The 21,046-nt window shown below is 45.7% G+C and overlaps 1 long non-coding RNA gene across 2 annotated transcripts in view; it reads left to right on the forward strand.

The window, feature by feature from the left end:
• LOC135108399 (uncharacterized) overlaps positions 1–21,046 on the forward strand; it is a 329,608-nt gene that overhangs the window by 71,490 nt on the left and 237,072 nt on the right. For both annotated transcript variants that reach the window (XR_010272248.1, XR_010272246.1), the window contains 2 exons: positions 853–943; positions 17,710–17,753. This is a non-coding gene — a long non-coding RNA (uncharacterized LOC135108399). The remainder of the gene's footprint in view (positions 1–852; positions 944–17,709; positions 17,754–21,046) is intronic.

The raw sequence follows: 21,046 nt of genomic DNA on the forward strand, positions 1-21,046 counted from the left end.
CCATTTGGTTTTATTCCAAGAGAAGATGAGAGGAAAGGGGAGTGTAACAGAAACTGCAATGTGGCGTCCGTTTTGTTGTTTTTGTTTTATATTCATTTTAATTACTACATTATTATAGTAACACAATTTTACTTTTTTAGATTATAACTCCAACAGTGTGTGTGTGTGTGTGTGTGTGTGTGTGTGTGTGTGTGTGTGTGTGTGTGTGTGTGTGTGTGTGTGTGATGATCATTGGATCGTCTATTTGTCTTGAGACGGAATACCTCCCCGGAAATGACTGATTTTTTGCCAACTCAACAGCACACACACACACACACACAAGGCTTCAAGTGTTTTTATACATTAACTTTTCGTCTTTGCCATTCATTTCCACCTCGTCGTACAGTTTTCCTTTTGACTCCTCCTCTCCGTCACCATGAGATGATCACCCTCAGCCTCACCCCTCCTCGTGACTGCCAGTGCCGCGCCGTGTCCTCGAGTCAAGGCTGCTGGCGGCCTTAATGCGCTTAATGACTTACATGCAAGTCACTCTACTCTCCACATAAGGAACAGAAGGAAGGCCCCTGTGGTGGGCAGTTGCCGAGTCCGTTACAAGGAATTACAATAAATTTTGCATATTTAAACAATAAAGTATGTCTAAGTTGCCTGTTATTTTTTTTCCATATTACTGATAACACTATCATATCACTAAAAAGGAGAAATGATAACTGTGTAGATAGCCGACTCTGCCTGACCCGTGCATGGGCAATTAATGTTTCATTTCTTAAGATTTTGTGATTTAACCCTAAACTGACATCCAGACAATTATCAGTGATTTGCTTACAAGCATTTTTTTATCCTTCCAATTGACAGAAGTGGCGCTCTTCAGACAGCTCGTAAGCAGCGTGGAGAGTGCATTGCCACATCAGAAACAACAGCTCCAAACTTACTGCAGCACCTGAAGGTATATCTGCTCACAGTCACTTCTACGTTGTTGTGAACACCACTCATACTTCCATAGTCTCTAAAAAGATAGTGTCTGTCGGGAACCTTGAAACCTTTGTCGTTTATCATATACCGGCGGTAATAAAGTCACAAAGACAGCGGTTTGCGATGTCTCTTTCGTCTTTCATATTGTTACCCGCAGTCATAAATCATTGTTTTTAAAAGTAGTATTTTACCACTAAGTACCTAGTGTTTTATCGAGTTGTATCAATAAGTTATTTTGTCTTTGAGTGAAAAGTATTTATGAATGCATTTACGAGTACTCAAGAGGCATTCGTATTCATAATCAAACTGACTGTATTTCAGTGTATTCATGTTCATATTCATAGGAATTTGAAGTTTTCGTATTCGTATTCAAATACACAACTTTTTTCACACCGTTCGTGGCTTTCATGGATGGTTTCCATTGATGGTGCAGAATTCTAGTTAAACAATCATTGAGATCATGAAAACATATTTAAAAACTCCAATGACTTACACTCTGGGCGTGTTACAAGTGGTTGGGGAAAGAAGTCGAACCGTCTGTGAATGCAGTCCCAACATCAATGAGCTCCGTCCTATCTATCGCCACTGCGCTCCTCCCTCACGCAGCTAAACCTTGTCTCGTCTCACTGTCTCCTGACTCTTTTACGGTCATGTCTGTGTTCTCCCCCACTGGCGTCACTTATACCATTAATCTCCGATATTATTACTGAATGAAGCCCGTCTTACTCTAGTAAACGAAAGTATTTTTATACCTAAATAACGTTATATTTTCTTTGTAATACAGATCAACATCATCGGTTTTTATTTATATATTTTTAGAGATAATTAGTTATGAGAATTTACGCTGTAATTAGATTAGGTTACTTTAGATAATAAAAAAAAAAGATTTGCGACAGTAATGATGTACACACTATTACTTACCAAAAATTTGAAAAGCTGTGTCCACCGGAGAGACAGACACAACTCTCGGTCCTCTCCTCGTCCTTGTCCCCTCCTCTACATTCCCGCCACATCTCACCACCTCAAAACACTTCCCTTACCCTCGCCACGTGGCTGCCATCACCACACTTCTGCACCCAACCCGCTCCTCCACACTGGATCTGTACTTGGCTCCACTGCTGCGGCGCCTTGAAGCAAATCTTGGCATTCGGACGAACCTTGACGTTTTATTTTCCTATCCTAACTTAGCGACATTTCAGCGGCCGTGCTCCAGCGTCCCAGCGTCCTTTCTCTATAACAGGATCAGCAGCTGGCCACTATGCAACCTTCCCTTCACTCTCCACGCGTCCAATGACTTGCACGGACGTAATTAAGCGTGTTTAAGCCCATCAGAAAGCTCAAGTCATGGAGAAGATACCGGCGCTGTGTTTCTTGATGTCCGGCTTGTCCCATAATGCCCCGCTTGCTTTTCTTTATTTCTTCTCCGAACTCGTGTCTCCTTAACAAATACCAGGATGCTTTGTAGGCGGTGCTCTGACGCAAGGCTTACTTAGGCTCTCACTGCAATACGAGAGGACTCAACTTTAATGCATGCTCGTGCTGCTGCGGCCACGTGAATGTGTTAGGACAGGGTCAACACACACACACACACACACACACACACACACACACACACACACCAGGCTTGGGTCCGAGCACAAGCACTGACGGAAGTAAATGCTGAGTTATCTCTTGTTCACACGCTTTCTCTCTCTCTCTCTCTCTCTCTCTCTCTCTCTCTCTCTCTCTCTCTCTCTCTCTCTCTCTCTCTCTCTCTCTCTCTCGTTCTTTATCGTAGTCATTTTATGGGAAAGAAATGTAGTTAGTTTGGTCTTAACGTTTGACTTTTTATCGAGTATATAATTTTTCTGGGTTATGCTGTTATTGTGGAGACCTGGCGTTGTCGGCGGCTGTCGGAGTTCAACGTTCGTTTTTTTTTTTTTTTCTTCTTTTTGAGGGAATAGCAGGAGGATGAACGCACAGATGTCCCCGAGATCCTGAAGAAAGAAAAATAAGTGAAGGAAATTGAGCTAAGAAGGTAATGATAAAAGACTGGTATTCCTTTAAGAGAACTCCACGTACATAGGGTTTGCCAGATATGCGTCACTGTGTTTCACCATCAGGCATTTTTCTCTCTGATTAAAGAGGAGGAAAAAAACATGTCTGGTTCAAATACTACACACTTAAAGAAGACACGTCAAATCAACATCACGACCATTTTCGGAATTATATAAGTGTTTGAATTAAGTTTTCCTAGCACAAATTGAATTAGAGAGAGAGAGAGAGAGAGAGAGAGAGAGAGAGAGAGAGAGAGAGAGAGAGAGAGAGAGAGAGAGAAAGTAATTACAGTGAAGGATACTCGTAGTGCTAGCAGGTGTAAGGGCAACAAGTGGTAATGATCACACAGGGACACGAGACGTTACTGCCGTGAGGGGAGCCACAGTTCCCGGCCCACGCCTGCTGCCACTCCTGTTAACTCTTTCACTGCGATACAATCCAGTTCTAACCGCTAAAAGCAATGTATGGAGTTTATAAGCATCTAGAAGAGAGACGAGGATAAGAAAAGAATACATTTTGCAATTTTTAGCGTGCACAGTGTTTGGAGATGCTGTAGAAAAAGGAAAGATGTCTCAGAGTGGTCAGTGAGAAGGGAAGGATGTGGTAAATAGCAGTGAAAGAGTTAATGATACTCAGTGTTGACTTGTGAAATGAAACAGTGTGATAAACAACACAATTGAATTCATGATGGCTCAAGTAAATGAATGTAAAACTATAATTTCCTTTCCGCCAAGGCAAATTCTGTGTGTGTTTGGGGAGGGGGGGCGGGGAGGCACCGGTTGGGAGGTAAAGTTGTACAGGGCATACAATCTCGCGTTTGAGAAAAAGAACAAAAACAAGAACAGAAAAAAAATGAATAGAAAGAAGAAAAAAAGAAAAACAGGAGGCGCAACAAGATGAAGAAAACACGGCAGCCTTCCAGTCAATATAATGTCTTCAACTTAATGCCGTCGCGTGAAAAATATATTCCATTTCAAATTCCCGGAAGCGAGGTATACAGGGTGAATAATGAACCGGTGAGTCTATTCATGAGCTGGGAGTGCCGTGAAGGGTCGAGTAAAGAGGGCAAGTAATCAGGGACAGGCTTGAGAAAGGTGCTTAGTTGTCCCCAGGTGTGAGTTGTGAGATGTTGAAGTGATCATTAACCTGTACGTGTGTGTGTGTGTGTGTGTGTGTGTGTGTGTGTGTGTGTGTGTGTATTTCTGTCTGCTTCTGTTTGTCTGCCTGTCTATTTGTTTTTTCTTTGTCAATCTGTTTTCTTACTTATATTTCTGTCTGTTTGTCCGTTTGTTTGTTTCCTGAGCTGTCTGTTTCTGGCCTGACCTGTCAGTCTGCCACCCGTTTATTTGTCTGTCTCAAGGTCTGATTGTATTTTGATGTATATATCTCTTCGCTGATCTGCCTTACTTGTGTCTACTGTTTATCATTGTTTGTCCATATGTTTGCCTCACTGTTGTCTGCGTATCTTTCCCCTCCGAGGCATCATATGAACATGGAAGTGAGGAACAAGATACAAATCCAACCAGCCAACACTCCAGTGCAATCAGTCTTTCATTCCCGTGCTATCTGATAAGAATGATATGATTACTACTCCCACGCCCCCGTTTTTGCCAGTGTCTCCTTTCTGCTACAAACTGATGAGGGTACACTCTAACAAAGTAAGATAATAACCACAGGTATTCTCTGGGAAGCAAAATGGTCCGATTGATTGTTCCATTAGAATCATTGAAATAGTCTATCAGTTATTTTCTTGCCAGTAGCAATCGCATCATTGTAATCTTCTCAGTAAAAATAATCTTACCACTGAACCCTAATGAACAACGTAAGCCAGCAACGTAATCCAGCTTCTGACGTAAATATGTCCTCCTTAAGTGATTGTCTTCCATCCATTACTCAGTGGGCGCCACCGACTGACTCCATCACCGGGCATTTTAACTTCGTATTCGTGTGTGCATCAAAAAGGGTTCATTACTTAATTTTACAACTCTCTCTCTCAGTAAGATGATAGTCCGCACACACACATGAAAAAGAGTGAGGTGGTGTTATTTGGTCAGCCTGAGTGTCAGTGGTGTTGTGCATTGCTGTGGTCCGCGTGGGGTGACAAGCAGAAGAGCACTTTGCCTCGCCTCGCCTCGTGATTACGTGGCGGCGACATTCTTTAGTGTGTGTAGTTATTGTTTAGTGTTATTCATATATCTGTTTTTATTATTATTATTATTATTATTATTATTATTATTATTATTATTATTATTATTATTATTATTATTATCATCATTGTTTTTGTTGTTGTTGTTGTTGTTGTTGTTGTTGCATCATAAGGAAGCCTGGTATGAGATGGTTACGTTCCCTTACACTCTATTATTCCCTTTTTTCCTCCTCGTCCTCCTCCTCCTCATCATCATCATCATCCTCATCATCATCATCATCATCATCATCATCATCATCATCATCATCATAATGGTGATGATGATAATAGATCAATAATATTTACCCCATTGCATTATAACGGAAAACATAAAAAAAAAAAAAAATACTGTTCATTATCCTCAGTGCAGTTAGCATTCCAAGGGACATATCTGTTTCCTTAAGCTGGTGACTGCCTCACATTTCGGTGCACGCTTTTCCTGACGACCAATGCAATCCTCAAGTGATCCAGACCCGTGTTGTAAAACATTTTATTCTCTCATCAGGATGAATGTCAAGGACCACAGTGAGGTTAGGTCGTGTTATCATAAGTGCTTTATCCCCATTTATGATGCAGAATCTTTGTTAGAATGCCTCTAGAACCACGAGTCATGAAAACAGTTGAAAATCCCTGTAACTTCCTCTAAGCCTTGTCGAAATAAGTCGCTGAAACGTTTGAGAATACGACCCTTGCTCTTGACGTTCCATCTTGCATCGGTCATTCACCTACGGTCGTCTGTCACCCAGCCAGGCGTTCCCCTACGGAAAGAGCTCAGTGTGTGTGTGTGTGTGTGTGTGTGTGTGTGTGTGTGTGTGTGTGTGTGTGTGTGTTTTTGTGTGTGCGCGTCACTCTGCTTGCGTTATCCGTGTTTTAGATGTGCATGTCATTAAGGGAGTCCCAGATGGAGGCAACGCAGCATTCTTGCCGCGCCCCGTGACGGCCTCCCCTCCTCAGCAGCCAGATGTCGCTTTCACTCCGCCTCCTTAATGCCGATACATTTAACTTTATATGCAATTATACCAGATTACATTTTGAGTTACATTAATTAAACCCGAACAATCATCTCACGGCCGCTGCCTCTCTTTCCAGGCGGCGCTCTCCCTCTATCCTTCCCTCCATCCCTCCTTCCTTCACTCATCCCCTTTATCCCTCCTTCTCTTCAGCCTCCCATCCCTTCACCCTCTCCACCTTCCTTCTAACCTCCTCCATCCCTCCAGCCAATCCATTCCGTATTGTCCACCCTCCCCTCCACGTCTTTCCCCCTTCCTCCCTCCCTCCTACACACCTCACCCCCCGTCTGCTCCTTCCCCCATTCCAGCGCTGTTCAGGGGGGGAATTGGGAGTTGGTGGGGGACTGGTGGGGGAAGGGAGGAGCGAGGCAGCACGTTGGCAGGCAGCGTGAGTCTTTCATCGCGTCACTTTTGCAGCAAGACTCAAATGAATAGTGTACACAGGCTCAGTCATTCATCGTTTTTTTTTTCTTTTTCTTTTTTTTTTTCTTTCGTTGCTTAGGTATTCCGTCATTCATTCATTCATTCGTTCGCTCGTTCATTTTCTTAGAATGATTTTACTTTCCCGCTCCTAGAGACTTTAAGAATGCGTGAGTGCAGTGCAAGACAAACGTACGCACAGTGAGCCTCCGTTTTCTCGTTTTCTCTCCACCACGGCGCGTTTTCTTCGCCTCGCTCGTGCCTCATGCCTGCCTCCCTTGCACAGTATTGACGGTCAACGCCTGGATGCCTGCTGTGCTTGTCTCCTCCCGCCCCCGCACCTCCCGCCCCTTCCTCCCTGCTTGGCGTGGGTGTAGGCCGTGCTGCAGGGCATGGTGCAGGCCCGCAGACAACGATTGGCGAGCAGGGAAGTGATCAAAACCTTCTCCTGGGCTGCTAGAGTGTGTGTCAGTGTGTGTCGCCGCAGCAGACACGCCTCACGCCCCGCCTGCTGCTGATGCTGCTGCTGCTGCTGCGTGGGTGCTGGCGCGGGGCGGGGGCGGAAGGAAGGAAAGGAAAGGGTTGAGTTAGTATATATTGCGGTCCAGTTGTTATTGTTGTTGTTGTTATTTTGTTACTACTACTACTACTACTACTACTACTACTACTATTATTATTATTATTATTATTATTATTAGTAGTAGCAGTACTATTATGGACCTACTCCCTCGTATGGCTAACATTTTGCCTAAGAGGTGTGATGATCCAAGCGATGTATCACATTTGCAGATCTAATGGTAACAACAACTCTAACTCGTACGTCTAGGGCATTGGGTTGGTATGGGTGTCCTTCAGTCCTGGGCAATGATGTAAGATGTCCCAAGTAGAGATATGACATGACCTGCAGTAAGGTGAGGCTTGGGCGAGGCTGCGGAATGAACAGCGTGGTGTAAGTCAAACCCACAAAAAAAAAAAAAAAAAAAAAAGGAAATAAAAAAAAATGCTTCATATCAGCAGCTCATGACATTAAGATGATGACAGCAAGTTTAATAGCATTGACTGTCTCGTGTTCTGTTACCTGTACGATTTACCATTATGAATTTTTTTTAATACTTGTGATAACCTCAAATGTATTACGTAGATATGTTACTGTACATGGTTTATGTTAATTAGAATACTGCAATGAATTATTATTACTATATTTGGTGAAAAACTATGATATATACTCTGACACGTTACTCATTCACTGACAAGAGATTCAGACTAAGTACACACACACACACACACACACACACACACACACACACACACACACACACACACACACACACACACACACACACACACACACACACACACACACACACACACACACTCCTAACCTAATCTAACCTAACCTGTCAGCATCAACCCAGATTAGAAAGTGCGGTGTGGGTGTCACGGAGTAGCAGCAGGAGTGTAGGTGAACGTGTAGAGGTAGATAGAAGACACTGGGAAGAGCAGGGAGGCAGCAGTAGAAGGTTCTGGGGGAGGGGTAGGGTAAAGTTCCCTGCTGAATCTCGCTTTTTCATGGACTTTTTGATGAAGGTTAAGAATTTATTTATCTATTTTGCGTGTTGGTATGTGATGTTGGTGGTGGTGTTGGTGGTGGTGAGGATGGTGGTGGTGCAGTGTTCCTTACCTCAAAGTTTTCAGCTGAGTCTCATTGCTCATGTTAAATATTAAGGTTTTCATGTGGTTGTTCCTTCATCCCCATCACCTTACGTTATCGGTGGTGGTGGTGGTGGTGGTGGCGGCGGCGCAGTGAGCATCAACACCCGCACCCAGCCCGTAGCATTGGTGGCGCTTCATTACTCTAAGTGCATCCCTCTTATCCCGCTCTTGTGCCTGCTGTTGTGGGCCTCTCCTGCCAGCGGTCCTCCTCGTGGTTGTGGGCCTCGTCATCCCGCCGTCAGTAACCTCGTGTTGTATAATATCGCGCCTTACGTGGTAGATGTTCCGGGAAGCTTGTATTGCGGCCTCAGGTACCTCGTGATATGTCTTGTGTCGATTAAGTGAGTTTTTGCAGCTAATATTTACTGCTGCTATTACTACTGCAACTACTACCACCACCACCACCACCACCACCACCACCACCACCACTACTACCACTACTACTACTACTACTACTACTACTACTACTACTATCGCTGTTGGTGGTGGGTAATGGTGGTAGCGTTGCAAAATATTTAGTTGTAAATAAGGCAGAAGAGGAATGAGGAGGCTGGAATACAAGGAAAAGGAGGAGGAGGAGGAGGAGGAGGAGGAGGAGAAGCACCAGCAGAAGCAAAATAAAGAGAAGGAGGTGGAAGAGAAGGTTTAGGAGGAGGCGGTAGTGGAGGTGGAGATTTAGTAGGAGGCGAAAGAGGAAGAGGAAGAGAAGGAAGAGGAGGAGGAGGAGGAGGAGGAGGAGGAGGAGGAGGAGGAGGAGGAGGAGGAGAGACCAGACTATTGGGAGGTAACGGAGAATAGAGATGAGCGTGGAAGGAAGAAAGGTGGTGTTGGGAAAGATGTAGAGAGAGAGAGAGAGAGAGAGAGAGAGAGAGAGAGAGAGAGAGAGAGAGAGAGAGAGAGAGAGAGAGAGAGAGCATATATATAATTCTCGCCTCCCTCACGCAGGATTCAATCACGACTCTCCCCAGGGACGTGAGAGAGAGAGAGAGAGAGAGAGAGAGAGAGAGAGAGAGAGAGAGAGAGAGAGAGAGAGAGAGAGAGAGAGAGAGAGGCCTATATGTCTTGTTATCGTCTGCTGACATAAGCCTATTCCAGGTTCTCCAGAATATTATGTTTGTGTGTCTGTCCACCCCCTCCTTTTTTTTCGTTTTTTTTTTTTTAAGCGTGTGTGTGTGTGTGTGTGTGTGTGTGTGTGTGTGTGTCTCTCTCTCTCTCTCTCTCTCTCTCTCTCTCTCTCTCTCTCTCTCTCTCTCTCTCTCTCTCTCTCTCTCTCTCTCTCTCTCTCGTCACGCCGGCGGCCAAACAAAAAAAAGGGGAATGCCGGTAAGTGTATACGTATGCCTGGGTTCACCTCCTCCTCCTCCTCCTCCTCCTCCTCCTCCTCCTCCTCCTCCTCCTCCTCCTCCTGCTCCTCCTGCTCCTCCTCACATCACTAAATATATGTTATCATTCTGAAGGCAAAAGAGAAAAAAGAAAAAAACATGTCCACATTTCTCGGTGTATTTATTTAATTTTATTCCCAGCCACACCACAACGGGCACTGAATAAACACAGTGGGTGACTTTATGCATCGGAATAAAAAGGGAATCCCCAGTAAATGAGCGTAATGCTGCTACTCTGCCTCCACGCGGCGGGGTGCTGAGGGACTGCACTGGGTATTAACTGTGAGGATCTGCAGCGGTGGGAGGAGGGTCTTTGCACCCCGTCAGCAGTACGAGTAGTGAGGTTTAGGTCAGGGTGTAGAGTTCTCAAACGTTGCGACACCGTATCACCACTACATTTTATACGTTTTCCAGGAGAGATTCGGGTTTGGGAGCGTGTTTTCATGATTCCGGTGACGGTTTCAGCAAAGGTTCTGCATCAGTGATGAGAGAAACATCCACGAGAACTCGACTTATCTTCTCTGTGGCCTTTGAAGACAGTTCTTATGAAAACCCGAAGCGTTTCAGAACACGGTGTGAGTGCGGGGAAGCAGAATGGATCCCTGGAGGTGTGGGTGAGTGAGCAAGTTTAACACGTTCTCTCCTTTCATGCAGCAGCGCCCCGGCAGCTCTTGTAGCCTCCGCCGCACGCACTCGTATTCCGCAGGTGGAAAAATACAGAAGAGATTTACAAATTTTACGGCAACAATTTTTTTTTCCGCTCTTTTTTTGTGCCGGTTTTACCAGCCAGCGGACAGGAAGCAATGGGATGAAACTCAGGTGTAAATAGACACAGCGTGAAGCCTGCAAATATTTTCTCACCAACGATGTCGTTAGAGGGTGGAATAAGCTCCCATCTGCAATCGCGCAGTGTAACAGAAAAAAAGGCTGGCGGAATCACCCTTGACCATTGCCTGGGTGCAGCAGCAGGCGTCCGCTAGGGCACCATCCTAATCGCTGCTCGCCGCTCACCACCCAGCTTTACGGCGCACCACTCCACGCCGCACCATAGGGCCTTTGAAGCATGCACGTATCACACACACACACACACACACACACACACACACACGTCCAGGCAAGCGCGCACACAGGTCTCCGTCGCGTTCTTGCTCCATCACCTCCTCCTCCTCCTCCTCCTCCTCCTCCTCCTCCTCCTCCTCCTCCTCCACCTCTCATTCCTTCCACGTCCTTGCTCCTCCCCCGCCCCTCCTCCCACACCTCTCCAGCCGCCTGCCAGACTTGTCCCTCCGCCCCAGGGTGTTCCCACGCTAAGATCACCCCCCCTCACTCCCTCACCCCCTCTTCTCTCCTCAGCCTCCATCTCCTCTATCTCCTAAACTCTCTCTCTCTCTCTCTCTCTCTCTCTCTCTCTCTCTCTCTCTCTCTCTCTCTCTCTCTCTCTCTCTCCCCTTGTCATTAACGCTACATAAATAGTTCAGCGTGTACGTGTGAATGTTTTGCTAGATTTAACTTAAGTAGCAATTTATACACTGAATTATTTCCAAATTAGGTTTTTTCAATCTTTGATCTCGACGTTAATAATAAACCTATTATTATTATTATTATTATTATTAGTAGCAGTAGTAGTAGTAGTAGTAGTAGTAGTTATTATAATGTTACTACTACTACTACTACTACTACTACTACTACTACTACTACTACTACTACTACTTCTACTACTACTACTACTACTACTATTACTACTACACACATCAAACGCGCACATAGTTGATGCAGGTAGTAACTCGCCTCACTTGATTAACAACAACAACAAAAACAACAACAACAACATCAACAACAACACATTACTCGTATACTGATAATGAAGCTAAGACTTGCCTTCCTCCTATCCCACCTCACCACCACCACTACTACGACCACTTCAACACCTTCACACCACGCCCTCAGCAGGTGATCACTCGAGGCGGCAACACACACACACACACACACACACACACACACACACACACACACAATATCAATAATCACAGAAACAATCAAGTATCGCGCCATCACGTGACGCTCTCCATTCACCACCACCACCACCGCCACCGCCTCGTCTCAACTCACACACACACGCCGCCTCGCCGCTCCCCCGCCACGCCTCCCGCCGCCACAGCCCACTACAGCGTATTTCGGAGGATTACATAAGTCCGGGCTCGTTTTTCAGAGCTTGGAGGCGTTCGGCGGGGATGATGGGAGGGGCGGGGCCGAAGTCGGGGTCGCGGGAACGTGTTGGGACGAGTGGACATCCGGGCCGCGGGCGTCTCATCCAGGTGTTGCCGTCACGTGGGTCCCGCTTTTCGGATGCTGTCTCTCTCTCTCTCTCTCTCTCTCTCTCTCTCTCTCTCTCTCTCTCTCTCTCTCTCTCTCTCTCTCTCTCTCTCTCTCTCTCTCTCTCTCTCTCTCTCTCTCTCTCTCTTAAATAGTTTCATGCACCGGAGAATTTCTATCATGTCGATCTCTTTCATTCACACTTTTTCATTAATTGATTGTTCTCACTTGAATCTCCTCTCGCACACCTCATTCTTCATCTCCTCCTCCTCCTCCTCCTCCTCCTCCTCCTCCTCCTCCTCTTCATCTGTTTGCGTTACCTGAAGGGCGTGTGTGTGTGTGTGTGTGTGTGTGTGTGTGTGTGTGTGTGTGTGTGTGGGTTCTTCGTCTTATCCTGCACAGTGATTTTAGTGTATCTCTCTCTCTCTCTCTCTCTCTCTCTCTCTCTCTCTCTCTCTCTCTCTCTCTCTCTCTCTCTCTCTCTCTCTCTCTCTCTGCGTTAATATCGACCTCTTGATGCGGCAGAAGTGTTGGTGAAAAGGCTCGAGTGTGTTTGTATATCTCGGTCTTGAACGTGTGTGTGTGTGTGTGTGTGTGTGTGTGTGTGTGTGTGTGTGTTTCTATGGTTTTCTTTCTTTCCTTTCCTTTTTTTTTTCTTCGTCTTTATGATCTCTGCTACTAGTCTCTGTTGAAAGTCTGATTAGTATTGTTTTTTTTTATTTACTTGCTTCTTTATTTGTTTATCTTTTTACTATATACATTTACTTGCGTGAGTTTCATAATCATTCTTTCTTATCTGCCTTTATCTTTTGTCGAAATATGTATCCATGAACAAGGGCTTTTTCTTAGTATATATGTATGTATGTATATAATTATTTGTTTATACATGCATGCGTAGATGCTTCACTCCAGGTATCACTTTTTTATTTTTTTATTAGGGGGAACGAATGTATAGCAGCAGTGAGAATGACAAGAACATGCATAACACTTACTGCTGATAGCAATAGTAGTAGTAGTAGTAGTAGTAGTAGTAGTAGTTGTATTATATTATTATCATTATTATTGTTATTATTATTATTATTATTATTATTGTTATTATTATTATTATTGTTATTATTATTAATGTTATTATTTTCATTGTTATTATGGTTACTACCTATTACTCTTAGTGTTATAATACCGCGCCGTGCAGCAGAGGGCCCAGCAGCAAGTGGTGCCAAAGCTTTGAGAGCAGCGGTAATGATAACACACCACACTGGGCGCCGCTGTGCCCGGGATGCTGCACAGCCACCCGCCGCTCACACACCAAATTACTATCAGGTGACACGCAACAGATTCGTATTCGTGATAGTGTGCGGTGCCCCTGGGAGGCCGAGGGTCGCGCCTCCTTGTGTCTTGTTGATGGCACTAAATGTGGTGGCGGTGGTGATGTGTGTGTGTGTGTGTGGTGGTGGTGGTGGTGGTGGTAACAGCGGCAGTGGCGGAGGCGGTGAGGCATCTTGCTGTTGAGACACTGATCCGACGGGTGGCTGGGGCGTCTTGTGGACAGGAAGGCGTGTGGGCTGCCTCAGGTGATTTTCTTTTTTCTTCTTTTTGCCAGGTGGTGGATGAGGCGCGGGAAGGGTGCGGCGGCGGTGGGGTGGTGCTGGTGCTGGTTGTGGTGGTGAGGAGGGGGAAGGGGGGCAGATCGTGGACTCGGTATGAACAGGTGGTGAGTGGCACCTCTGTTGGCATTGCTGATATGTTCCCTGCACCCCGTGTGACGCGCCTGACGAGCTGCACGCAGGGGCACAGACCGGTGTGTGTGTGTGTGTGTGTGTGTGTGTGTGTGTGTGTGTGTGTGTGTGTGTGCAATTAATGGAGGGTGAAGTATATGAAAGGTGAGGCTGACAGGTCAAGGCTGAATGTGATCTATGGTGTGTGTGTGTGTGTGTGTGTGTGTGTGTGTGTGTGTGTGTGTGTGTGTGTGTGTGTATGTGTGTGTGTGTGTGCTGGGAGGAGTCATGGACGTGCTGGTGGTGGTGGATGAGTGTTCGTTGGTCCATCAACCCTGTATTCCTGAAGGCGAGACTCGGGAAGCATCTGTCCCTTCCTTCCCTCCCTCCCTCCCTCCCTCCCTCCCTCTCTCTCTCTCTCTCTCTCTCTCTCTCTCTCTCTCTCTCTCTCTCTCTCTCTCTCTCTCTCTCTCTCTCTCTCTCTCTCTCTCTCTCTCTCTCTCTCTCTCTCTCTCTCTCGCAAGCTTCGCGCCGGAACAACACATCAGGTGCAGGTGGCCAGCACACACACACGCACAGCCTGCTGACTTCCACACACTCGGGAAGTCAACACGCTGTAGTAGAGTGTCAGGTGTCCTCTTGGCGGCGAGGCGAGGGTGGCCGCCGAGACGAGGCTCTTGAGGTCTTGAGGGCGGTGAAGGAAAGCGGCTTTGCGTTCCTCCAGACTACGATGGGATAACGAGGATGTGCAGGACGGAACTAACCTCTCCTGTCACTCTTCAGACCGGGGTGTGGGTCATCAGGAGGGCAGGTGCAGTGGGTCAGCAGGTATGGACAGGTGCGAGACAGTGAGAGGGGACCGTTAGCCAGTAGGGACAAGGCGACGACTGGACACTGATAAACGTATACGAGGAACCTGTAATGCCTCTCACCTTGGGATGTTTTGACCATTAGAGACAACCATTAGCGAGGCAACATTCCCGGCGCTGCGAGAGGCGGGCAGTGCTGCATACTGGATTGGCGGCGTGAGGGTGTGGGCGTATAAGATGGTTGGTGTCGCTAATATTTGCAGTCAGGTGGTGGCGGGTTGGGAACTCGCTGTGTCATCTCTGTCTCCACCTGGTGATCGGACCCCTGGGTGGCATGACGTGATTAACTCGCCTCATGGTGGTGATGAAGCGCCTCACGTCAGCTGGGGAATCGTTCTAGGGGTAGGAAGCGACGGGGTGGTGCAGGTGTCTCGGAGAGGAGATTTGGAGGACTCATCTGTATTGTCGTGATACTGAAGTACTGAGAGTCGAGTTTAACCTTTCGTCAGATCTCACTGATGTTCGTTTCTTCATTGATATACGCTTCGCCCTTAAAAGTTACTATAGTGAGAGGCACCATGTGGGAGGTTTCAAGACACTTCTCAGATTATGATAGATCCTTTTTTGACTGTAGTCTGTTGGAATTGGCACATCAGTATGACTTTTTATATAAAACTTTGATTGCCGTAAACCAGTGTCCTCTTGATGGTTGCTGTACTTCAATGAAAATCTAACTAATAACTAAAAACTAGTGTCTGTGGCCCAGTCTGGTGTGGTCGATGGCACCTTCTGCAGGAATATTTTAGCCCCGCATCGCTGGCTTCAGGTGTGGCGAGGCCCTGAGTGGTGGCCCGAGTTGATATTCTTGTCTCAGGGATCGTTGATGGGACGCAGTTACTGTTGTCAGGCGTCTTATTGATGACATGCAATTAATGTGGTCAGACCAGTCACCAAACGCCGGCTATTGTTGTTGTTGTTGTTGTTGTTGTTGTTGTTGTTGTTGTTACTGCTTCTTCGGTTTGTGCCCTCATCTGTTTTGGCCAAGGCTGGATTCTCTCTCTCTCTCTCTCTCTCTCTCTCTCTCTCTCTCTCTCTCTCTCTCTCTCTCTCTCTCTCTCTCTCTCTCTCTCTCTCTCTCTCTCTCTCTCTCTCTCTCTCTCTCTCTCTCTCTCTCTCTCTGCGAATTCCTGCCATTCCTGCCCGGATGTCAGAATCTTCCCAATCGCGGGTGTTGCAAACTTTCGCCTCTGTACACTTTCCTACAAGTCTCCTCCCTCTCCCGTCTTTTTCACTTTCCAGAAACTTCAAAGCCAATACAACCATTGACTGCCTTTTAACTACAAAGCTCCGTATATTTCTTCAGCATTTTCCACTGAGCTCATTAGGGAAGGATCACCGCTCACTTCGCTTACTTCACACACACACACACACACACACACACACACACACACACACACACACACACACACAAGCCTCGCATTGATATCCTGTCGCCCCAGTTATGCTCTTTCTCTTTCTTCGTCCGGACAGTTCCGCTCAGATGGCCAGTTTGGGTGAGGCGGCGCGACCCAGCGGTGGCGTCCTTGACTCCCTCTGATTTGTGGTCATCCCTCCGAGGCGCCGCGGGGAGGTCTTTGTGGCTGCCTTGGATACACCGCAGCGGACTCCTAACTCAGACCTGCGCCAATCTGGGATTTCGCGTTTATCCTCAGTTTCCTTTAACCCTTTCACTGTTAGACTTTTTTTTTTCCCCCCTCTTTTTATTTTATTTTTTTTTTCATAACTATCTATAACTTTTAGTTTTATTTTTGTATTAGTTTTTTTTTCAGTGGTTATGTAGGTGATAATAGGTGAACTTGGTCTGTTCTCTCTCTATATATATTCTCTCTCTTTATCTCTCTCTCTCTTCCCTGTTCTTCCGTCCATACAAGCAATTCTGCATTTACAGGAACATCAACCAAGCACCTCAACAACAGCAAGCAGTTAACACCACTCTGCTCATGGCGGGGTGGACGGCTGGTGTACAGTGCGCCTTGTCACCTCACTGTCCTTCACAATAAATCATCATTACTCCTACCCAAGTGTCTGCTTCCTCGGGTATTCTTGGTCACAGAGCCGCCCACTCACGCTCACCTGTCTCAGATCACGCGGCCAGATGTGTAGCGTCCTTAGTCTAGCCAAGTTTGCTTCTCATTCACGCTGATCTGTAAATAGACTTGATATGTACCTGGGTTGGTGTCGACGAAGGAAGATCCTAGTGACGCAGATACTATAGAGTCCGACGCTTATAGAAGTAGGATATAGAGAGATGGGGTGGGATGAGATCGTGGCAAGAGAGGAAGGGGTGAGGGCGGTGAAGCCGTGACAAGAAAGGGGTGAGAATGTGACAAGAAAGAGGTGAAGATATGACAAGAGAGAACGGGGTGAGACTGCGGCAGGAGAAAGAGAGAGAGAGAGAGAGAGAGAGAGAGAGAGAGAGAGAGAGGAGGAGAGAGAGAGAGAGAGAGAGAGAGAGAGAGAGAGAGAGAGAGAGTGGGGGGGGGGAGGATTGAGACCCCCGGCAGGAGGGGAGGAGGGCCCTGACATAAAGTAGCCAAACCAGCTTCTCTCCTTTACCTTTACTTTACATTTACTCTTTACCTCGCTGTTTTCCCACGACCTCTTCCCCCTCCCCTCCCTCTCCCTCTCCCTCTCCCTCTCCTCCTCAAACTCTCCGGACGACTAACCTGCAACTCTTTCTCCTTCCATGCAGTACATTATGTCTTTTGTGCAAACTTAAAGCCATCCTTCTAATGGAAACCTAATGATACCAACCTTAGTGCCACTTAGTCATCTCCATACAGTTGCATTTATTCCATCCATCATTGAACTCTCACACCATCCCTTCGCCTTCCTATGCTCCGCGGCGCGTCAGGCTTCCCCCGCCATGGTAACTTCGTTCTCCCTGAAGAGTAAATGCCAGAATGAGGATGTTCAGTGTTGCCCCGAGCAGTGGTTTGTTGCCTGCTCCACATCCAGGGGTTTCCAGCACAGACAACTAAAGAATGAGCATCTTTGTTAGGTGTGGTTTATGAAGTCTGATTCAGTGCGTCTGTGATTACTAAGAGACGTTTTCAGGCTTTTTTGGAACATTACAGTTCCTGTTTTTCTTTTCAGTGAGTCAGTGGAGGCATTCAGCGCCAGCCAGGACTTCAACTTAGGTAAGAATCTTATATTTTTTATTTCTTTCGGTGTTTTTGTCTTTAAAAAAAGTAATATGCTTCATTAGAAAAATGTAGACAATTTTCGAACTACGTTTAAATTGTTCTCCCCGAATCAATAGATGACATTTGCGAACTCACCCGTGCCACGTGGCAGTGCAGTACAATAACATGTTGGTGCTCGGGCAGCGATCCTCGGCAAGCGCGCCTTCAGAACACCACCAGGACTGCACGTGGCTGTGTTGACATTTACTGTGTTGATTCATCTCCATGCAGTCATGAACTTGTGGGGCGAGTGTGATGCAACAGTCCTTTGTGCATTTCAAATCAACCTTCCCTTCTGCGGCCACCGGCCAATCAAGACTTGCCTGGTCTTGACGGCAGCGTGTCATCAAGTGCTTGCTGTGATTTATAACGATATATATATATATATATATATATATATATATATATATATATATATATATATATATATATATATATATATATATATATATATATATATATATATATATATATATATATATATATATATATATATATATATATATATATATATATGCAATTGTTCATTTTCACTCATTTCTGTCTTCTGTCAACATGAGAACGCAGCAATATTTGCTGAGAGCCATGCATGGGGTGGTGTCAAGCGACGCAGTGTCTTGTGAAATGACGAGGTCGTGTTCTGTGTGACAAGCGATCCGGATGGTACAGCCCCGAGATGATGACCTTATTGACTCTCAGTACTTACACCACATATGTAATGAAATTTCTAAAGTAATTGGAAGATAATATATATATAATATATATATATATATATATATATATATATATATATATATATATATATATATATAATATATATATATATATATATATATATATATATATATATATATATATTATATATATATATATATATATATATATTCTGGCAGTAGTAATATTCCTTTTTGAAATTATTATTGGAAACAAAAACAGTTATCTTTAATTGTGTTCGTCTGTGCACAGACAAGTGCAGGATATGTGTTCCTCACCACCAACCTGTTGTCATTCGCTGATGTGATTCACTGCCGTGCAGACAACAGTATGCCGGTGCTTAATGACTCTGGTCGAGTAACACAGCTGATGTGAATATCTTTATGAAACATTTGGCTTATTTTAAGAAGAAAACTTTGAGAGGGTGGTAGGATACACTAACTGGTGACTGTTGAAGGCGGCAGTCGTGGAGGCCTTCCTGTCTTGCTTCACCCCTCCTCCCCCTTCCCTCGCTTAATTACTCGTATGTTCTTGCAGTCGTATCAGACATTTTCTCCCCAAATTAAACACATCAGCAGGAAACTCAGCCTTGCATAATACAATTCCCAGTTTCGTTACTATAAAGATACAGATCCTGATGAAGTGGCCGCATGACAAGCAGCAACTCTCGTGAATAGAAGCTGACGCAAGTGGTGGTGAGGTGAAGAGTGCACTGCGTGCTGCGGCTGACCTGAGATCAGGAGAGATTGCCGAATAGTACCTGTTTCATAATTAGAATGGAAAATGTCAATGCATGTATGATGACTGCCTATTTCCCTTGTTGATATCGCAAGAACTGGTTGCGGGCGTCTGAAAGGTGAGCCGCGGTCGTGTTGTGTGGAGCGTGTGGACTCAGTGAAAAACGGCCACTTTTATAACATTGGCAGATCTTTTTCCCGCTACATCACACTTTCCTTCCCACACCACTTCCATCACAGACAGGCTCGTCTCGCCGCCACACATCACGCAGGTTGTCTCTACACAGGTAAAGTTTTTAATTTTTTTTCCGCTTGACGCAATATTACAACAACTCTACTTTAAACAAAACAAGAATAGATTCCGTATTAAAACAAACTTTAGGACATACGATATTAAAACACCGGTGTGGTGGTGAAATCCAATTAAAACGTACCACAAAACCACCATCCATTACTGTAAAAAAAAAAAAAAAAAAAAATCAATACCTGACAATCTATTGAATGCGGCCACATCACCATGAACGTGTGGGCGTGCCGAGGCTGCTTACCCTGCCGCTGGAAGTGAGCAGAACCACCGAGGCAGCAGCAGCAGCAGCAGTGGTGTTGGTGGTGGTGGCGGAGAGAAAGCCTGAACACTCTCATGGTGAAAAGGGCAAGTGTGATTGAAAACTTACTGAGACTCCTACTTGGCACACCAGTTTCGGCTTTTTGTTTTGCTGCTTCCAGGCCGATAGTCCTCGAGGCAGGAAGGGCAATATTTGGCTTGTGATTCTTCTCTCCTTTCTTCTTCCCTTTTTCTTCCCCGAGTCAAGAGGAGCGTTTTAAGGAGATGCATTCATTTGGGTGCCGCGGAGGGTGGGTCACTGGGTGTACCGGTGCACCTCTGAGTACGAGCACACACCTTCAAGCCGTGCCCTGGTGTGTGTGTGTGTGTGTGTGTGTGTATGTGTGTGTGTGTGTGTGTGTGTGTGTGTGTGTGTGTGTGTGTGTGTGTGTGTGTGTGTGTGTGTGTGTGTGTGTGTTTGCGTGTGTGTGTGTGTGTGTTCACCTAGTCATATCTACTTAGTTGTAGTGTGCATATTTGGTTCAAGCTTGTGTTGTCCTGTTTCCCGTTAGCTTTTATTCAGCCTAATCTTAGTGGCATATTCTGAAACGTTTCTGCACTGCACCTCCACTACATTCAAAAGGCTCTAGTTGAAGTGACAAGGGTTTTAAATGATGTTTTTATGGTTCTAGTGGCAGATTAACGAGATTTCTGCATTGCCAACAAGAGAAACACACTTGAGAACCAGACTAATCATCTCTGTGGCCTTTGAAAATGGTCGTGGTAAGAGAGCGAAGCGTTTCTGAATACGGATCTTGGAGTCACTGATGTTCTTTGCACACTCCTCCCCCTCCTCATCAAGCTCACTGCAAGCGTCATTACCTCCGCTTGAGAAGATAAATTTCTTGGTTTTGTCAAGGTATGTATTCTTGTTCAGTTCGTCCTGATGATGCACGCGGCTTGAGCCTCGTGATTCTGTGAAGGCCACGCCAACGCCACGCCTCCTCAAGGACGTTGTGTTGCACAGACGGGAGGGGCGAGCACGGTGAGGCTGTGTTGTGTAACATTAAGTGTGTTTGTATCATTCATGACTTGTGTTATCTCATTGTAACCTATTATGGCTCTCTCTCTCTCTCTCTCTCTCTCTCTCTCTCTCTCTCTCTCTCTCTCTCTCTCTCTCTCTCTCCTCTCTCTCCTCTCTCTCTCTCTCTCTCTCTCTCTCTCTCTCTCTCTCTCAAGCACAGGTAGCCGAG

The sequence above is a fragment of the Scylla paramamosain genome, chromosome 17 (assembly GCF_035594125.1).
Source record: "Scylla paramamosain isolate STU-SP2022 chromosome 17, ASM3559412v1, whole genome shotgun sequence".
Lineage (NCBI taxonomy): Eukaryota > Metazoa > Arthropoda > Malacostraca > Decapoda > Portunidae > Scylla > Scylla paramamosain.